Source organism: Trichosurus vulpecula, chromosome 1, assembly GCF_011100635.1.
Source record: "Trichosurus vulpecula isolate mTriVul1 chromosome 1, mTriVul1.pri, whole genome shotgun sequence".
Classification (NCBI taxonomy): domain Eukaryota; kingdom Metazoa; phylum Chordata; class Mammalia; order Diprotodontia; family Phalangeridae; genus Trichosurus; species Trichosurus vulpecula.
The window spans coordinates 139,372,424-139,393,201 of NC_050573.1; the positions used below are offsets into that span (position 1 = coordinate 139,372,424).

A 20,778-nucleotide genomic window follows, 5' to 3' on the forward strand; every position below is an offset into this window, starting at 1 on the left:
TAACTACATAAAAGAGTGCTCCAAATGACAATAAGAAAAATGAAAATCAAAATAATTCTGATATTTCATTTCATGGCAAATATGACCAAATGGGAAGTGCTGGATGTGTTCTGTTTGCAAGATAGGAACATTAATGCATTGTTGGTGGCACTGTGAATCACTAACACCATTCTGCAAAGCAATTTGAGATTATACAAATACAATGACTAAAATGTTTTATGCTTTGACCCAGTGATTTCATTATTCATATAACCAAGTGATATATTTTTTTTAAAAGAAAGGCTCCACATATACCAAAATATTTAGAATGGCACTTTTTGTGGTACCAAAGTAATGGAAACAATGTAGAAGCCCATCAGTGGCTCAACAAATTGTGGTACATGAGTGCAGTATGCTACATGAAGAATATGATGAGTACAGAGAAACATGGAAAGCTTCAATGGAATGATACAAAGCAAAGTAAGGAGAGTTGGGAAAACAATATCTACAATGAGTACAATGACATAAATAAAAGAACAGTAACCACAAAACAAATCAAAATGAGTATTTTTAAATTACACTGATCAAGCTGGGGAACAAAAAATAAAAGATACTATCTCCAATCCTTTACAGAAGTGGGGGTCCATGAGTGTGTGGAACTGTGTATAACATCAGACTTTTTCAGTGCATCGATTGGTTTAGCTAACTTGCTTCTTCATCTTATTATAAGGGATTTCCCTCTGGAAGAGTTGGGGGAAGATAAAAGGGGAAGGGTAGATATCAGTGTAAAATCAATTTTAAAATGAAGGAAAAGCCAACAGTATGTTGTGGAGACTGCACTTTTATGTACAATCTGCTTTCTATTCTATTTTGTACATGGAAATGTTAATTTTATTTGGCATTTTGTAAGTTTTAATAAAAAATAAATTAAAAGTAACTACATTAGGGTTAGATGGAAAATAGAGATCCCATTACATATTTTGGTAGCAATTCTTCTTCAAAAAGAAATCTCACTTTCAGCACATTGAGTAAGTGTAAACAAAATATTTGAGACACAGAAGAGTATGGATTAATAAATTTTGGTAAAAATTATATTTTTAGTATTGTGGGTTATCTTATCATATTGATAAAGTGTACTTTTAAAGCCAATGGTTTCTCAAAATCTTATGATAGCCACACTGTATAAAGTCATTCCAAGTCAGGACTTACCCTCTAAGATGTCATAGCTATCTTGGTGGGTGCAATGCCATAGTAAAAAGTAACCTGGTAAAAACCCAAACCCAAACAAACAAAAAACCCACCCAGTTAATATCACAGTACTTTACTGATCAGTGAACAAAAAATTCTTTGCTATTATTACCTCTCAATAGGATATATATCCTACCTATGTGATAACTCTGAAGAAAACAAAATTCTTTTATGAATTCTTTATGAATGGTAGGATCTCAAAGTTAATCAAAGAAGACATAGATCACTCATAGGAATTTACCAGAAGCCATGTTCTAAATAGGGGGTTCTTAATATTGGGTTTGTGAATTTGAAATTTTTAAAAATCTGGACAACTGTATTTCAATATAATTAATTTTCTTTGTGATCCTATTATTTTTATTGCACACATACGTGTATGTGTATATGCATCTCTATCTATCTGTCTATCTATCTATCTATCTATCTGGTGTCTGTGACACAAAAAGGCTAAAACATCAGCTCTAATTATTTTTTCCTTACTTATGAAGTAAAAACATTAAAAAATATTGCAATATTTGTCTAGGATTCACAGTACATAGCAGAAACTCAGGCACACACAGATGAATTAATATGAGTAGAGATTATGTACATAGTAAATAAACTTCCTTTCAATTCATTTCAGTTTGGAATACATATGCCTACATTTTAAAGTCGGCAGCAGGAATTAACTCCTAATGTTTATTGGAGTTTACTGTATTGCAAAGATCTATAGAGTCAGGGTCTCTATTTATATTTTCTTCATGGCTAGGAAACACTATACATCATGGTATCAAACATGGACAGCCCCGAAGTCACGCTGAGTTCAAAAAGCGCTCAAAGATTCTAGAAACCTTCGAGCCTTGTTCAAAGTCAGTCAAGGTGGCTAAAATATGGCACAGCTTTTGCTAATTTATGGTTTAACCATCTGACAGCTGCCTCCCTGGATACATGATAGCTTTAAGTGAACATTTGACTGGTTGGTGATTTTCTATACCACAAAAGTGGAATTGTCCCTGTTTGTTTCTCCACATGGGCTAATCAACAAATGTGTTATCTGAATAACACCCAAAGTACCTATTTTTATGCTATTTTAATTCCTCTTAAAGCATGGTTTGATACATAAATGATAGTTATTGGTTAGCAGACAAAAAAATGCCTTATTGGGATACGTTTTCTAAGTCTCGTACTCAATTCTCTAGTCTTACACACAACATACACTAAACTACAGTTTTGAACATAAACTTGAAATACGGCGTTCTCTATTCAAGTACTCCAGTCAAACCCTGATAAATCAGGCTGGCCATGCAGTGATCTTATCCCTTCTGACTCTTTAATAAATCGAACCTTGTAAGTTTGCGCTGTTGGAAGTTGTCACTAAATGAAATTGTGACCTTATCCGGCGCGTGAACTTATCCTGCTGACAACTACATTTATTGTGTGGATAAGAAAGCAAAAAAAAAAAAAATGGGACTTTTGATAATTGTGATCTTAGCCATATGTAACTCTAACGGATGGGATCTTTTTGATGTTCCATTAATGATTTGCCTATGATGAGCCTCTACTCAAAGAAAAATGTTCCCCATAGGTAAGTGCTGGGAACACTGGCAGCCAGTATTAAAAGTGCATGAAGAGGCACTGGGTGACAGCCCTGAATCAGAAGCTATTAGCCTAACACAAAGAGCTCTGAATTAGCTTGTAATTGCACTGGAAAAGATAACATAATGGAGGTGGCAAAATAGAAACATTCTCTTTTCAGAGAACCCATTCAGTAGCTGAAAACTCTAAAACAAGACACTGCGAGTCTCTGTAACCTATAGCATAGCAAGTCACTTCATTCCTTCATGAACGCATGCTATGCTGTTGTTGTCACTAAGGAAAAGTAACGTTGAGAGCGCTGGTTTGTAAGAAAATTTACACAAACTATCAAAAACAAAAACAGTCTTTTGTGATACACTCCCAATCGTAGGGGTACTCCGCATGATAGGAGTTGTTTCACAATAGTACCATTCATATGTCATAAATAATCCTAATGATAAATTATGGGGATCCTAAAGTAACTATCATCCAGCCAATTGCTCATTTTTAAACTTTGCTCCTACTTTACTAGCAGTCCTCCAAAATATTACATTCCTTAAAGTTGTGTTTTTATAGAACCAAAAAAGAACTCTAGGAAAGTTAGGACTTTTATATTATTCAGACTGACTGCGAGCATTAATCTTGAGTTCATTTTTATATAGTTTTTCATTTTAAAGCATTTTGGTGTCTATTAACTACAATCCTGATGTAGACAAGATCAAAAAGAATTGAGGTAGGTACATAGCATAACAGGTTTAAAGTATTGTGCCTTAGAGCACATACTACATCTTAGGCCATTACAATGTCCTTTCTATGTTCCCATCTTTGTGAGCTAAGTAAATTTTAGAAATGTACTGGGTCCATATTTTTGTTTTGTTTTCAGTGAATCATTTTACTGCTACAAAAGCTCATTTCTTTAACAGTAGTATGTACTAAGTATTACCATATAGCAGCTAATCATAGAACACTATCATGTCAAAAGAATTAAAATTAGGAATAATCTGAAGGACAAGGGAAAAACATGGTGGGAGTAGACAAGCTACAATAATGTTGCCAACCACTGACATGCAAGAAGTTACCTAAAGAAGAAGAAATGTATAACTGGAAAAAGGAGGAGGGGCAGTCATTAATACGAATGGGAGAAAAGCCATAACTCAAGTGTTATGCTGATTCTCTTCTGGCCAATAAAAGGATAAGAAGGAGGTCTTAAGCATGTCATACTCTTCATTTCCCACCTGTCTCTGCACTTTTTGGGGACTTCTTTGGATTTCTTCATCATGCCCTTCTAAAAACTTCATCATTGGGAAACCTTATCATCTTGTAAGATCCAATCAGCCTGTGTATTCATACCTCAACAGCAGTCTCTACCCCTCTGATTGGAGAGTGAAGCAATCAACTCGAAAAACTTCATTTAAGCAGGGGGCCCAAGACAATCACCTTTTCATTTCTGTCTTGCTCTTTACTCTTTTGGAGTTCTTTGGAGTTCTTCATCATCCCCTCCATCCCATTTTCAGTTTCCTTTCGTACTTTTTTCTTACTACATTAGATTGTAAACTCCTTGAGGGCAGGGACTATCTTTCTTTTTCATATGTATATCCCCAGTGCTTTGTAAGATGCTGCATTAGTAACTAAGGTGGGGCTCCAGGTGGGGCCAATGAAGGGAGGTCTGATTATATCTTCCCTCCCAAGTAGGCCCAAAACTCCTAGTTACTAGGTGGTAAACTGATGTGGGCATGAAGCCCCCAGGGTCCTAAGGGGAGATGCTAAGACCAGAGCCAATAGTAAGAGCTTAAGTTCTGGTCCTCATATGAGGTTTGATGACAGCTAAAGGACTCATAAAAAGAGAGAACAGAGCTATTTGCTTAGGGCTCTCACTCTTGAAGGTGTGCTGATGTGGAGATTCTGGGCAGCTGTAGTTAAGAGCCCTCCAGCTTGTAAACCTGGATGTTTGGACTTTGTTAAACTCTGGTAACTATGCACTGAGATTTGAATCAGACAAGGTCTGTTTGTTGACGTTTGTAATTTGTATTTGCTCTGAAGCTCGGGGTACTGGTTTCCCCCCCCCCAGCTGAGTGAATGATATTTGTATGTTGTATTAAAGTAAGATTGTTAACCCCTTAACGTTGCTTTCCTTAGTAAAGCAGATCAAAAGATCCTGGGCTTGCAGCATTCTGTGTGCCGGTTGTTGTTGTTTTACACAACCACAGTAGCTGCTAGCTGAATTGCTGAAACAGATGCCCTGCACAGAGTAGGTACCTATAAATTTTTATTGACTCACTGACTCTTTATATATTCATGGGAATATATGAAAAGAATTCCATAAGAAGAAAAGCCATAGAGGGTTTGCATCATCATGTGGGTGGTGGGTACCTACACAAGCTAAGTATATCCATCATAGTAAGTATCTAAGGTTTAACATACCTTGACACAAAATCTGTTTCAAATATCAGATAATAAACAAATCACCTAGAGTTTGACTAGTTCACCAGAATCTTAGGAAAGTCATTAGAAGCCCAAAATGGATTTATGGGAGGCTTTTCAGCTGCTGGAAAGAGGCAGGAATCAAAGCTCATTCTACTCAAGAAACCTGACACATTCGACTTCCTTGCTGCCAGAATCCTTTCCTGACCTTCCAGCCAGCACTCCAAGTTACAGGGTGACCCAATACCACTTCCTGATCCAAATCTTGAGGAAAAGTGGGAGGGTATGTTTGGGGAGCTATGATTAGGGAGGAGTCATCATGGAAGTTAGCAAGCAGGCTGGGCTGGCAGCCAGGGGAAACAGCAAATCAGCCCACAAAACAGTAAATCAGCCCACAGGAGAGGCACAAACAGAGAAGGTTTGCTTGGCTTTTTTTTTTTTTTTTTTTGCCCAGTAGAGTCGCTATTAGAGGAGAAAAGCTAGGATTATTTGGATCAGTACAGAACATGCACATGACTATTAGTTATTTGTATTTATGTTCTTAAGTTGTGACAAGTATTTTTAACTTTCCAAAAGTCAAGCTTTCTTCTTTTTTAAAAGCCTCATTTTAGAACATCCTGTAAGCCACTACTGATTGACAAAGGTCCAGTTATATGCATGATTCCATGTGTTTGTTTTAACATAAACTGCATTCATTCCACACTATTACCAATATTTACCTTAATGATGACAATATTTTGAACAGGGTAAATTGGAAATAGGGAGGACAGAAGGAAAATGCTCTAAAACATAAGAATGCCAAGTTAATTAGTAAAATCTGCATTTTTCCTTAGAAGATGAAACAGTAATTTTCCCTTAGAAGATGAAACTGTTTGGGGCAAGGGGTGTAGTGGATCTTTGGGTTCTAATGACACAGTAGGAACCAAATGATCAAACCATAGGGATGGAAGAGTTTGCTGCAAAGGACGTGGAAAGATGGAGCTTTCAGACAGGAAATGAGGGGAGATAGCACTAAGAAAACTGTGATGCTGTGAAGTATTCCAGGAGAAAGAATTTTTACTGCACCATCACTTGTGAGGAACTTTCCAAAGACTGTTCTTGAGAAATCAATATTTTATATATTTGAACATATTTTATCCAGAGACCAATTGACATGATTCTCATTGCTGAATGAATAGTTAAGGATTCAAATGCATGCATGTTTGTCTGTACATATGTATGCATAGTAGGAAAGGAGGATAAAGTAGAAAGAGTAAAATTCCATAGAGTATAAATAGGTGAAAATAGAAAACCCCAAGTCCTAGAATCCAAGTACAAGGACATCATATAAATACTTAGAAAGCTAAATCCAACTTAAAAAACATAACAAAGCAGGTAAGCTGTGAGACTTTCCCTCTAAGGTTACCTTTTGTCTAGTCTGTCTGTATCTTATGTAAAAGGGAAAAGGGAATAAACATTTACATAAGACTTACTACAACCACTTTTTAACAGATAAATAATAAATATTATCTCATTTGATTCTCACAATAACCATGTGAGGTAGGTCCTGTTATTCTCCCCCAATTTGTAGTTAAGGAAACTGAGGTAAACAGAGGTTAAGTGATTTGCCCAGGGTCATACAGTTAGTAAGCTTAGATCTGAACTCAAGTTTTCCTGATTCCAAGCCCAGTGTTCTGGGGCCACCTAGCACCTAGCTATTTATGGATGGGATGTCTCTCCCACAGTAGAATGCAGGCTTGTTTAAGGGCTAAAAGAACTCTCTGCTTTTTATTTATATTCCCTGTGCTCCAAATAGTGCCTGACACCTGTTTGATTAACTGATGAAGCATCACTGGATTATAATGTTGAGTTAATGCTCTCAATAGAATTTTATAAAATATGAGATATAATCATTCGACCCTACATAAAACCTGAAAGTTCAATTGCTTATGTTTTAATTAATATAATAAAGGCATCATTGAGGATGTCTAAATTGGAGGCAAAACTACTCCACAGTTTTGTTATTCTCAAACATCATGTTAAAATTATAATTCTAAGGTGTTGTTAATTCCTAGAAAAGCCATCAATCCCAAAAAATCACATGTCCTGGAAAGCAGATCTCAAAAGTCATCTCCTCTAGGAAACCTCTGAAAGTCTTGTGCTCATAAAGGCTGGCACTGATATCTCATGCTAAGGTTTGCCAAGTGCTTTATGTTCTTTATCCCATCTGATCCTTTCTAATCTCCTTTCCTAGATCATCTTCCATGTTTGTTCCTTATGCATAGGTGCACTCCAGGGCTGTCAGAAGCTTATAGAGTTCACTACTATATATTTACTGGTGTATTGCTTATTAATAAATTTACGCTTTTTCAGCTAACTTATAAGCTATTCAATGGCAGCAAAGATATCAATTCCATACAATTGTAGATTTAGAGCTGGAAAGTACATTGTAGGTCATCAATTCAGAGGCCCCTGTTTTTACAAAGGAGGGAAGTGAAGACCAGAAAAGTTTAGTGATGTGCCCAGAGCCACATGATAGCAATTAACAGAGCCAGAATTTTAATTCTGGTCTTCTGAACTGTCTTCCCCCATATCACACTGCTTTGTTTTTGTTTTGTATACACAAAGTGTTCAGTCCAATGCTTTGCTCCTTTAACGCATGTTAGTTGGCCAGCTGAATGGAAGTTACAGAAAGAAAGCGTAAGCACAAAGTAGATGCTGGGTTTTTTTGTTGTCATTGTTAAGAAGTGGGAAAACTGGAAGCAAGTTCAGTTTCCATTGATGAGTTGGCTCCCCAGAACTTGCTCACATACCTCTTTCACGGTTCTGGGAGTTAGTGCAAAGTAATTGGGGATGATTCTCTAATTTTTCCCTGGTGTACTGGGGTGAGGGTATAATAAGCTGAAAAATCTGAGAAAAGGAAAACATGCCTTCTCATTGGAGATGAGGCTCCCAAAGGACTAAGCCTAGTCACATGTATTGGGGGAGGGAGATTTGGAACAAATTAGACAGGTAAAGGGCAAAATGCCCCAGCCTCTTGAGTCCAGTACCTGACACTTTACATGTGCAGACCTCATCCAGAGTATGAGGGATTGCTTCTAATCAACTCTTAATCCTTTTGGAGAAGCTTCACATGTTTTAAGGGATCATCAAATAAATCATGAATTTGTTTTCTTTCTTTTTTAAAAAACTAAGCATATTTATCACTGAGTGAGTTCAAACTCATATTTGCACCAGCCTCTGAGAGAAAGCCAGCAAAGGCATCTACAGAAATTTCATCCAAACTTTTATCTGCCTGGTCCTTGGCCAGTAGGGGATCCATTGGAGAAATATACTGGTTGCCCTGTGCTGAAGAACCCAGGAGAAATGGAACCAAGGAAAATACGATTTCTTATCTGAGGGTGAAAGTGAATTCCAATCAACTTTATAGGTATTCTCAGACACCAATTTGGGTGCATTTTACACACTTGTCTATGTCCTCAATTCTAGAATAATCTCTGTAGTCCTTTCAAGTATTTTACCCAGTGCTTGGTGCTATAATGAGTTTCCGATAGTTGATACAGAGCAGTACCTAATGGTCTCCTAAATTCCAAATAAAAGGACCTGGCCCTTGAGCACAATTCTTACATAATCTTATTCTTCAGTCTTAAGGGAATGGCCAGGTCTACCATAACTGGCGGGCCTGGACATTAATATCATTCCTCCCCAAATATAAAATTGTGAAAACTCAACAAAGGATATATACAAGCCATATGAGATCCTACTGCCTGCTTGTAAATTTTAAAAATGTCCTGTCCCGAACCAAGCAAATAGGGGAAAATAAAGAAATAATGAAACTGGAATAAAACAACAAATGAAAGTGAAAAGAGAAAAAAAATGATTTTGCTCTTTCTGAGAAAGAAACTTTAACACCCAATGAGCTCCTAGAACCACTCGGTATCGAACTAAAATTGGCTCTTCAGATACCAGATGGGATCCTCACGTTTTCCATATGTAACAACTAAAAGAGCAGCTCCTGAGTCTGAGGGACTGGGACATTTTGCCCTTTCCCTCTCCAATAAGGAGCAGATATATTTCAATACTTCTTATTTCCATAGTGAACAACATTCAGTCCTATGGGAGCCTGGCCTCTCAAGAAAGAGCATAGCTTCTTTTTCCTCTTCAGCTCATTATATCCCTACTATAGTACCCCAGGGAAAAATTACTTGAAGCTTGGGTCTTGGTTCATATCTAGCATCTTGCCAAAGGAGGGGGGGTAGGGATGGAATAGAAAAGTACTCAATGTACTATGGAAATCATGTATAGGACAGGTATTTATTTCCTAAACGCAAAAAAAAAAATGCGAATACAAAATACTCAAAAAGGATATTGTTAGAAGAACTTAAAACAGTATGCAGTAACTTACCTTATAACTACTCATACTCTTTCAGATGACAAAGACTTAAATCACATTGGAACAAAAAACATTTGGAGGACATGCCGAATAGGTATTGTTTCATTTCACCTTGAGTCAGAATCGTGCCCTCCTGTCTACTTGCCATCCAAGCTAGGGTTTGGGCTCATTCTATTGTCAGCAGCCATGTCCTTCAATGAAGAAACTTGTCATACTTCCAGCTAGCACCTAGTACCCAGGAATACAAGGTATCTCAAACTCACAAGGTCTCCTCCAAGCTTATGCATATCCATCTGGAAGTCTATATTTGGTCACCCATACACTTCATAAAGAAATAAAAAAACAGAAGAGGTAGCTAGGCCTCTAAAATCCTACCTCAGACTCACCTAGGTAGATCATTTCCTTTAGCTATCATGGGACAGGTAGAGCGTTGGTCCTGGAGTTGGGGAGACTCATCATTTTGAGTTCAAATCTGGCCTCAGATACTTACTAGCTGTGTGACCCTGGGCAAGTTACTTAATCCTGTTTACCTCAGCTTCCTCATCTGTAAAATAAGCTGGAGAAGGAAATAACAAACCACTCCACTATCTTTGCCAAAAAAAAAAAAAACCAACGGGATCACATAGAGTTGAGCAGGACTGCGAAAGAACCGAACAATATCATGGCTTATGGCTCATAGTAGCCAGGGTGGGGAAGCCATTCCTAAAGAGAAGAGGCCTGATGCTCTGATAACAGGAAGATAACCAATAGCAGGCTGTTCGTACCTTTTTAAATATCCATTAAGTCATGGACCCTTCTTGCTCAGTGACCAATAAAAGAACTGCTTCATCATTCTCATGGTACCCTTCGCCACTGAATTTCGTATGGCCGGAAGCAACTAGAGGCTCTGTCATCCCCAAAGTTCTCAAGCACTGAGTTAGCATATGTAATCAACCAGAAGCAAGGACAGCTTTGTGCTAGTCCTGTTAAATAAGAGAATGGACTGGGAAACAAAGAGTTTAGGTCACTAACCCATAGTCGCTAGATCAGTATGTGGCAGAGGGAGCACTTTAACCTAGGTCTTCTTGACTACAAGATTGGTGATATGTTCAATAAACACATGGCTTAGAAATCAGTAGGTGCTTAATAGATACATTTTGATTGATCAAATATCTATCATACTGAATCAAGCTTCTGTTGTGGCTTCCAAATATTATACACTTCACTCACAGTGGCACCATAGGCATATCACATTTGGAAGGAATTATTGTATAATCATCACTTGAAAAGAAATTAAATTTTTATTCTTATTCAAAATTTTTACAACCAATAAGAAGAAAAGTAAATAGCTGACTAAAACATAAACTTCACTATTTCTTTTTTAAAAGTTTTTTTTTTTCTGACTGTTAATAGTAACTGAACTGACCATAGTAAAACTGAACATAGTAAGTGAGCATAATAAAACAGAGAAACCATAGGAACAAGGGATCTGGAGGCTTGGGGGAGAAGAAAACAGCCAAAATGTGAAGTTTGCCCTTCAAAATGTTGTACAGAGCCAGTCTTGCCTTTGTGTGCAGAGAACTAAATCACCTCCTCTTCAAGCAAAAGAGCAAAGTCTAATGTAATGGTCTGAACAAGATAATATGGTCTCCAAGAATGACTAAATTACCTGCAGAATATAATATATGCACTGAAAACATGTGGCTCAAAAAATATTTCAAAAGGAAGCATTATGGGCCATCTCCTTTGATCTATAATTTTGGAGAAAGGTTTTCCATAAAATACATGCAAGATTACAAGTAAGCAAAATACATAGTAATTTTGTTTATGAGCAAACAAAATTGTAGGTATTTTTCTTGATTTTTTACTCTGAAAGTTTCTATGGATAAGTACTTTTAAAATACACATATTTGAAATATTAGGCTTTTCTTTTAAACTTGGTTGTTTTATTTTCACAGTTCACACTAAATATATACTTTTTCACATTTTTTTTACAAATTCAAATACGTAAAATATAATCATATTATTGTTATACATATAATGTGTATATGTACATATGTATTATGTGTATATATGCATATGTGTCTATCTAATATTATATGTATAATGTTAGACTAGTTCTTCTAGTTGTTCACTGAAGGAAAATTGGAAAAAGGATTGGAAAAAGGAAAACTCCCTAGCTTTTCATCTGTATTTTTTACATTTCTCCTATGGGGAATAGTGAAAGTCTAGGTTTACATGGTCACTTCAAACTAACAAAAATTATGGATATGTCATGGACACTCAGACTTACAAAACAGATTCCCAATTACCCTGAAATACTGCACAGACAAGTGGGCTAAGTAAGCACTGTATACCACTTAAGTAGTCTGTCTGTCTGTCTCTCTTTCTCTCTCTTTTCCTCTCTCTTTTCCCCTCCCTCTCTTTCTTCTGTACCCATCTGTCTGTCTGTCTCTCTTATTCATGAATACATGAGACAGAAATGCCAGTCTTGGCAAAAACAGGATGATGATATTACTGAAGAGAGTTCTCTTGATAAGATCATCATCAGCTCCTGGACTCTAGGGTTTGCTCCTTTCCTCAGCAGAGGAACAGTCGCCTCTGATAAATGCCTCTTTGTGTGAAGATTCACCTCTGATATATGCAAAGACATCTCACCCTCGCATGCATTTGTTTGGCTAGTTGTTTAGAATAACTCTAACACAAGTTACACAGATTTTTGTAGGTACAAGTCTCTCAGACTTATAAAACAATGTGCCATTTAAATAATGAAGCAGTCCATTAATTACTTTAGTCTCATTCATTCTTTTCCTTATGAAGAGTGTATGTGTGTGTGTGTGTGTGTGTGTGTGTGTGTATACACACACCTACATTTAAATACTCTGGGACGTTAACAGTATGATTTGAATTTTTCTGCTATTTTGCCTGTGAAATTTTGCCAAGTGCTTATCTATAAAATATAGAACATCTAAAGAGGTTGAGCAAATTATGAAATATTTCCTTAAGCTGAAAATTCTATTGAACTCAGGAGATCCTGTGGTCCTAAGTGGCTGGGATTTTGCGGGCAAAAACAATAAACTATTGGCCCCATAGAAGCTGAACTTATGGCAAAGGTCTACCCTATGTAAACAAAATAGAAACAGCCTTTTCTATAGTAATGTATATAAATATACATTACATATTCTACAGAGAGGCATGCATGGCAAAGTGAATTAAAGTCTAGCCTTAGAAGAAAGATATAGGTTCAAGACTAACCTCTGACATATATTGGATAACCTTTCAATGCCCCAGGCAGCTTTAAAAAAAATAGAACCAGCTCACCCCTGGTCGGAGGAAATCAAGTGAGAAATCTTTACCTTACTGTTGTTGCTGTTGAGTTGTTCAGTCATGTTTGACTCCACATGATCCCACGGACTTTGTTCAGGGTGTTTTCTTGAAAAGGATACTGGCATTTCCCACTCTGATGTCCCCATTTCACAAATGATGAACTGGGGCAAATAAGGGTTAAGTAACTTACCCAGGGTCAAATAGTTAGTAAATGTCTGAGGATGACTTTTAACTTAGATCCTCTGGAATCCAGGCCTGGTGCTCTATCCACTGCACTACCTGGTTTCCCTTTTGTAGGGTGGTGCCTGCTTTTCAGTGCCCCAGACAACTTTTAAAAAATAGAACCAGTTTACCCCTACCTTGAGGAAATCAAGTGAGAACTCTTTCCCTTAAAGATCACTTTAATAAGCTTGCAAAATACATTGTACACAATGTACATTTGGTCTGAACCTATAATTCCATCAGCAAATAGAATTCCCAATGCACAAACCCTTCCTCCCCCTGCAATGCAGACTGGAAGTCCACCATAAGTTTTAGTATTAAGAGAGTTGCCTGAGGTACTCAGAGGTTAAATGACTTCCATAGTCATACAGCTAATTTTTTATTGGGGCAGAACTTGAACCCAGGTCTCCCTGACTCTAAGGTCAGCCACTATGCTTTTCTGTTGCTCTGGATAATATAGAATATATATTTATACATATTACCTTAAGAAAGTTTACTTTGCCGTATTTCGTAATAACCACTTTAAAAAACAAAACAAAAAATCTCTTAAATTAGATATAACCATCCTGGAAACTATTACCTTAAGCCCTGCATGTTGCAGCAGTGAGATCATCTATGAGAGTATCTAAAGTGTCTTCTCAGTTTACAGTGCTTAGAGATAGAAGGATCTATTTTCATCTCTCATTCTTGTGACAGAGCAGATGAAGTTATTTGTTCCCTAACAGATAAGCACATTCAGAATTGTCTGCTGCTTGACTCAAAATCTGGGGCCCAAAAATATATTACCACCACCTTACTCATGCATTTAAGCACAAGAGATTAGCTGCTTTCTCCTTTTTAATTTCTAGGTATTACTCTGATTTTCATTGAAAGACTTTATGACAAGAAAAATGTCAAAACCCCAAAGGAATTAAGTTCAAAGGAGATTAATATGACTTTGTCGTCTGATGTGTGTTTGATACCTCTGAGTACAAGAGAAGAATGATCTATTCAAATTGGTACAATAAGGCAAAGTCCAGTTGCTTCAGGTCCGAAGCAGTCGGGGCTGTCAAAAGGAAGTGGTAAGCCTATCACTTTTATGTGTACAAATCTATCTGTGACAACTCTTACTTGCCCACAAAAAGTCCTTTAAGTAGAGATGGATGGAAGTGTAAACACAACCCATAATAAGGCATCAAATAAATCATTTATGCCTGCCCACTAGGGATGGTCACATGTTAAAAAAAAAAAGAAAGTAGACTGAACTGCTCCAAATCTCTTGATTTATGCACTTAATTTAAACAATCTACATGGAAAAACATTCTATGGATTCCATTCCAATGCCTTAATATTCTATATTTTAATAGCAGTTGTCTGATGTAGAATAGATATTAGTAACCACCATTGTAATTTTTTAAAGTTTTTTATTTTTTAAATTTATTTTATTTTTAATTTATAAAATAAAACAAGCACTCTCATGACATAGTATAATAAGTTATTGCACATGAAACTGCAAATTTATTATATAGAACTTGCTATTCCTTTTAAATATATAAAAGTTATCATGTAAATTTATTTTTTACTTTTTTATAATTTTCTTTTTTGTAATTTCATTTTCACTGTAATTTTGAAGTTATTGAACATATTCCATTATGCATTAAGCTAGATTTATTTAGGATTGCCTAGATCCAGTGGGTATTGTTGAATATTTAAGTAACCCTCCCCAAAATGTACATAAGATACAACTTTAAATTTAATCTGCATTATTAACACTATCTCCATCACTTTCTTGAGTCCAGACAATCAACCAAACTATACATTGAGCCCTGTTTTGTAATGTTAACCAGTTTCCAATGAGTTGGATAATACCCTTACATTAGATCCTTTCTCTTCCCCTGCTCCCTTAAAGGTTATGCCTTCAATTTAGGTAAAAACATACAGAAAAGTTTCAGAAGTTTTGTGGTTTTTTTGTCATACAATACATGAAACAGAGATATGAAGTTATGAAACATTTTATTTTTGACAACTGTATAATGAATAGATATACAGATTTCAAAAAATGAACATTGATGATATTTTAAAAGTTATACTTGACAAAGTTATACTTGACAAAATTACATTGAATTCGTAAATCATTAGAGTCAGGATTATGTTTCTGGAATTCAAGAATTCTAAGGACATAAGAAAGGTCCTCAGTGAGATACTTGTTTACTGCATTTCAGTTTCTGCTTATATATGGATACTGTTTGATATCAGGCAAGTGAATTAATTCCCTTTGATTATGATTTGAAAAATCTCCCTTGATGGGAGAAGTAAAACTTAATGATAAAGAATTTTTTATATGCAATACTTTTAAATTGTTTGATTACCATAACTAGTCTATCCGGATTCAACTGAGTAAATAAGAAACATCTTCTACTTGATGTAAAGAAACTGTAGCAAGAAATGTGAAATTCAGTAAGTAACTGAAACAAAACATGGAGTTTGAGTCTCTTCATTTGACATGGACAAATTTGAGCTTTAGCAGACAAGTTAGAATCTGTCTTTCATTTCACCCAAAAGATAGGCGTAAGCAGTGTTTTCTCTGAAAGATAACATCAGAGGGCATGTTCCATTTCCATAAAAATAGAATTATTTGCCTCAATGACATCATCTTGAAATTAGAGCACCATGAGCTATGTAAATAATTATGTAAAATAATATGTCAAAGAGGAGGTAAGGAATAATACTTTCACTTCATGATTAGAAAGAATTACTGAAATAAGCAATAATTCTGATTTTCCACAAATAGAATCTTTCTTGTGATGTCAGAGAGCCAATGTGGCTAGTGCATAGAGAACTGGATTCGGTGCCAGGACGAACTGGGATTAAATCCCACCTGTATTATGTATTGACTATATGTACCTGGATTTAACCTCTTAACTCTCAGTGCCCTAGGGCAGATTTTTAAGGCTATGAGTTGTAGTACTCACCTGCATTACTGCAGGAAGTTTTCTTACCTGGGAGTTCCCTATAATAATGAAATCACAGATATCAATCCATATCCAATCTCTATCTTCTGATGATGACAAGTAAAAGAAAGAATAAGGAGCAACACTATACTTTAGGTGAAAATAAGGAACATCAAAGAGAAGCAGTAAGGTATAGTGGAGAGCATGGATGACTAAAAGTCAGAAGGCTTACATCCCATTCTAGGTTCTATCACTAGCAATGTGAGTCATAGCCAAATCACATAATCTCTGTGAGTCTGAGTTTCCTGATTCATAAATATGGGACTTGCCAAAGATGATCTCTATAGTCTCTTGCAGCTTTGAACATTTAAAGACGATTTATATTAGGATCAATCAATTAATATTTATCAAGCTCCTACTATGTGCCAGGCACTGTGCTAAGCATCGGGGATATAAAACGAGGCAAAAGACAGTCCTTGTCCTCAAGGAGCTTACAGTCTAGTGATATGATCCCATTATAAAGTATGAAAAACACTTATCTTTAAATGGCATTTGGAAGAGAGAAGAGAAAGAGGGAATGATAATTAGGAACCATTATTCCTTTTTTCCCCACTAAAAGAAGAGAGAGCCATTCAGGGAGGGGGTAGGAAGGAGGAGAGAAATTAATGCCAAATAACAGAATACATTGTACACCTGAATACTTCAAAATGATTTTGTACTGCCATTACCCTGACCAGCACACCATCTGGCTAAGGTGAATTCCAATCTCAATACACCTCAGTGAAATTCCCCATCTCATTATCAGGCCAAGGAGTGCCAGCCTAAAGCCAGTTATTGGTTTCTTGATTCAAACATGGTATCTCTTTGGCACCTCAAATTCCACAGAACTCATTATCTTTCCTCCCCAAACTCCTCCTCTGAACTGCCTATTATTTTTGAGATTTGCAACTTCTGCATCATCACCTCACTCTCATTCACCCTACATATCTAACCAGTTGCCAAATGATATCATATCTTCCTGTACAATCTCTTTCTCATTCTTCCCCTCCTCTCTACCTATACCACCATCCTAGTTCAGTCTTTCATTATCTCTCACCTGGATTATTACACTTATATCCTGTTTGGTCTCCTTGACTGAAGTCTTTCCTCATGTCAAGCCATCCTACATACAGATGCCAAAGTGACTTATTTTCCTGGAGCATAATTCTAACCATAGGGGCATCCTATTCTCTAAAGTTGAAACCAGGCAGTGCAGCAGATTGAATATAAATTCCCTTGTCTGGCATTTAACTATTTACAAAGCTTACCCCTTCCTATCTTTCTGGTCTTCTAAGACATTACTCCTCTCTTAACACTCTATGGCCTATTATTTTTGGCCTTCTTGCTTTTCCTCACATATGAGATTCCATCTTCCAGCTATGTGTCTTTACACTGGCTATTCCCTGTGCCTAGAATGCTCTCCTTCATTTCTGCCTCTTGGCATATTTAGTTTCCTTTAAATGTCAGTTCAAATACTTCTACAGGAAGCCTTTTCTAACTCCATGTCCTCCTCCAGCTGCTAGTGTCCTCCCTCCCCCAACTATATTGTATTTCTCTTGTATACATATTTTGTATTATAATATATATAAATATATTATATATAGTATATAAATATACACTTTAAAATATCATGACATTTTCTTTTTTATTAGGAGATAAAACTCCATCAAGACAGATTTTTTTCAATTTTTTTTCTGTAAATCCTCAACATCCAACACATAATAGGCTCACTAACTAAAGGACTGATTGATTCATATATAAAAACAGTACTCACTTCAGTGAGGATGAACATGGATAGATGATCCTTTCAAATTTTAAAGATAAAATTTCTGAGAAAAATATAGTGATTAAAATGATAGAGTATGATAAGATGAACATGAAATTAATCAATAATAAAAGAATAAATCATTTTAAAATTAGAAAGCCGGTGCTTTTTTCTTCCTCTGCAATTAAAAGGTTAATTCACACCAATCAATCTGAGTAAGAAAATGAACCAAGAGTGGCCAGATCATCAATGAGCTTCACAGAGCAAGAATAAAATCAAATAGAGCTACCTTATGAATCTTCCCTGTGGACACATGGACTTATATGTTTCCCCAAACCCTAACCCTGTTGGTTCTTTGTGATCTGACGGACAAAGCAGCAATTTCTCTGTATCCATAGGAGGAACAAACCCTCAGCCCATGTACACAAATGTATACACACATCCCACACCACACCACACACTACACACATATACACACATTATATATAGAAAGCATTTGGCAAACCTTAAAGTGTCATGTAAGTGTGAGATATTATTATTATTATTATTATTATTTTGAAAATTAAAATGATCGTTTTCAGAAACACTCACCATGTAATTTTGGCCCATTCCAAAATGGAGGTTCAATAGACAAGAACATTATGAACTGCATGGTCCAACTAATCAAAGAATAATTAGGATAGGCATAATTATGGCATAATTTCACATTATGCTAAAAGGAATTTTTAATAAGAATTTTCTGTTTTATTTACATTTTATGCACTAGTAACAAATCACATTTGTAAGAAAGTAGAAGCTGAATTAGAACGGGCATCAAAAGTGGTAAGGTATATTACAATAATATAGAAAATATTAGAAAATAGTCTACTGACAGATTGTCAAGTGTTATAGAACCTTACAAAGGCACTACCTTTTCATCAAGTCTGGCCTGGGAAATGATCTGTGAGCAGCTCCCCCATTCAACAGGGTTGGAAAACTATAGGATTATACCTAGCACCCAGTACACAGGTCTATACTTTGGTTCTACCTTCTTGTGCTGACATTACTGGCATCTGTACCAGTGAAATTCACTCTTTCCATTGCTCTGCCTAGGGTCTTTACTTCTTCTTACAGTTTTACAAGGTGCTATCCTTGCAACAATTCTATGAAGTAAATAGAATAATGTATTATTTTCACCATCATTTTACTGATGTGGAAACTGACAGGCAAAAGGCTAATGGAGGATCCCTAAGGGATCACATAGTTCAGAAAGTATATGGTAGACTCAGGATGCAAGCCCACGTCTGTGACATAAAACTATCTTACCATGTGAGCTTTGACATGGCAAGAGTGTACAACCCTGGTTTCCTGGATAAACTGCAGACCCAAGAGGATTTCTAGGTTTCTCTCCTTCAGTACTTATGCTCTTGAAGAACTCAGAGATAATTGACTCTTCCTAAGTAATCTTGCGCAGTTTACTAATCTTTCCTAACATTAAGTATATTGCTTTATTCATTTAACTCTCTCTCTCTGTCTGTCTCTTTCTCTGTCTCTCTCTTTCATATATACATTTGTAAATTATATATATGTATATATATATATATTTGATTTTTAGCCTCATTTTTAATTGTAGAGGTAGATAAGTAAAGTGATGGCTACAGTACCAGACTTTGGCATCAAGGAAACCTGAGTTTGAATACTGCCTCATAATTATAATCCATGTGATCCAGCAAAATTCACTTCCCCCCCTTTTTCAGACTGTTTTCTCATCTGTAAAACAGCAATAATAATATCTCTTACCTCACAGGTACAAATGCAATATGTGAGGAACAAATACAATATGTTGAGCATTTTGCAAATCTTAAAAGCAGCATATTAATGTTAGCTATTATTATTATTTTTGTTACTACTGTTCTAACTTCAGTGCATATGCTAGAAAGTTTTGCCTTTTATTAAATTATAATACTTTATATTGATGAAACATCTTGCTTCAAGTTCTATCACTTGAAAAATTCTCAGTTCACAAAAGAATTGATTTATACATCTTATTTATTTCTACCCATGGATATGTATTTAAGAAACTGTTCCTGTATTAAAAATTAGGAGGATCAGTTAATAATATGGGTGGGTCCAAAGTCTATTTCCTAATTTATTTCTATAGTGAAATTTACTCTCTGAAACAAATAAGTAATTTTGCTCATTTGTTTCTTTGGAAACTTGGGAAAAAATTAAAAATCATATGTATGGCTATAAAAGCTTTGCAATAAAAATTTCACTGGACAATTAAAATGGCTTTAATTTGAGAGAATGTTTCAAATGCAAATATAGAGTAAGATCATAAATCTTGCAAAATAATTATGAAGTCATCACAGCACTATAGCTTGAAAGCATTTAAAATTGCCTATTTAGACACTGTATAGACTTTATATTTTTATCCAGCAGCCAAAACCTACATGTAAATTCACTTCTCTCTCTACAGTGGCAGTTTCCTCAAAAAGTTCAACCTCTAAGTAAAACTGCCCAGATTGACTTGGATTTGCTTATTTGAAAATCTTTCTTACAAGTTGTCTTTGTTCAGCAGGCTCACACAATACAGATACAATCCCTCTTTGATTCATAATATTTCACTTACAACTGCAGACACAGTCTGGTTTTTGGTAGCACTATTTATGTTTAATATTGAACAATCACTTCTGTAGAATAGAAATAATCACACAGCTTTTCTTGTTTGGCAAATGAGGACCAGATGCATAATTTCTCAGATAGGGTACAATGTTTTAACTTTGGAGATAGAGAAAAAAGTTAGAACACTCCGGGTCAGGCTTGGCACAATGTAACTATGAAAACTGCAAGCAGACTGTTTCACAGCCACGTAGGAGCATTGAGATGATAATGATGTATAATGTGAAAACTAAATTTCATATTCATAAATATTGTCTTGAGTTAAATAACTTCAGAAAAAC

General features: G+C 35.8%; 1 protein-coding gene across 2 annotated transcripts in view; it reads right to left on the bottom strand.

Moving 5' to 3' along the window:
* ZFPM2 (zinc finger protein, FOG family member 2) overlaps positions 1-20,778 on the bottom strand; it is a 584,654-nt gene that overhangs the window by 303,359 nt on the left and 260,517 nt on the right. The gene's annotated exons all lie outside the window — the stretch shown is intronic.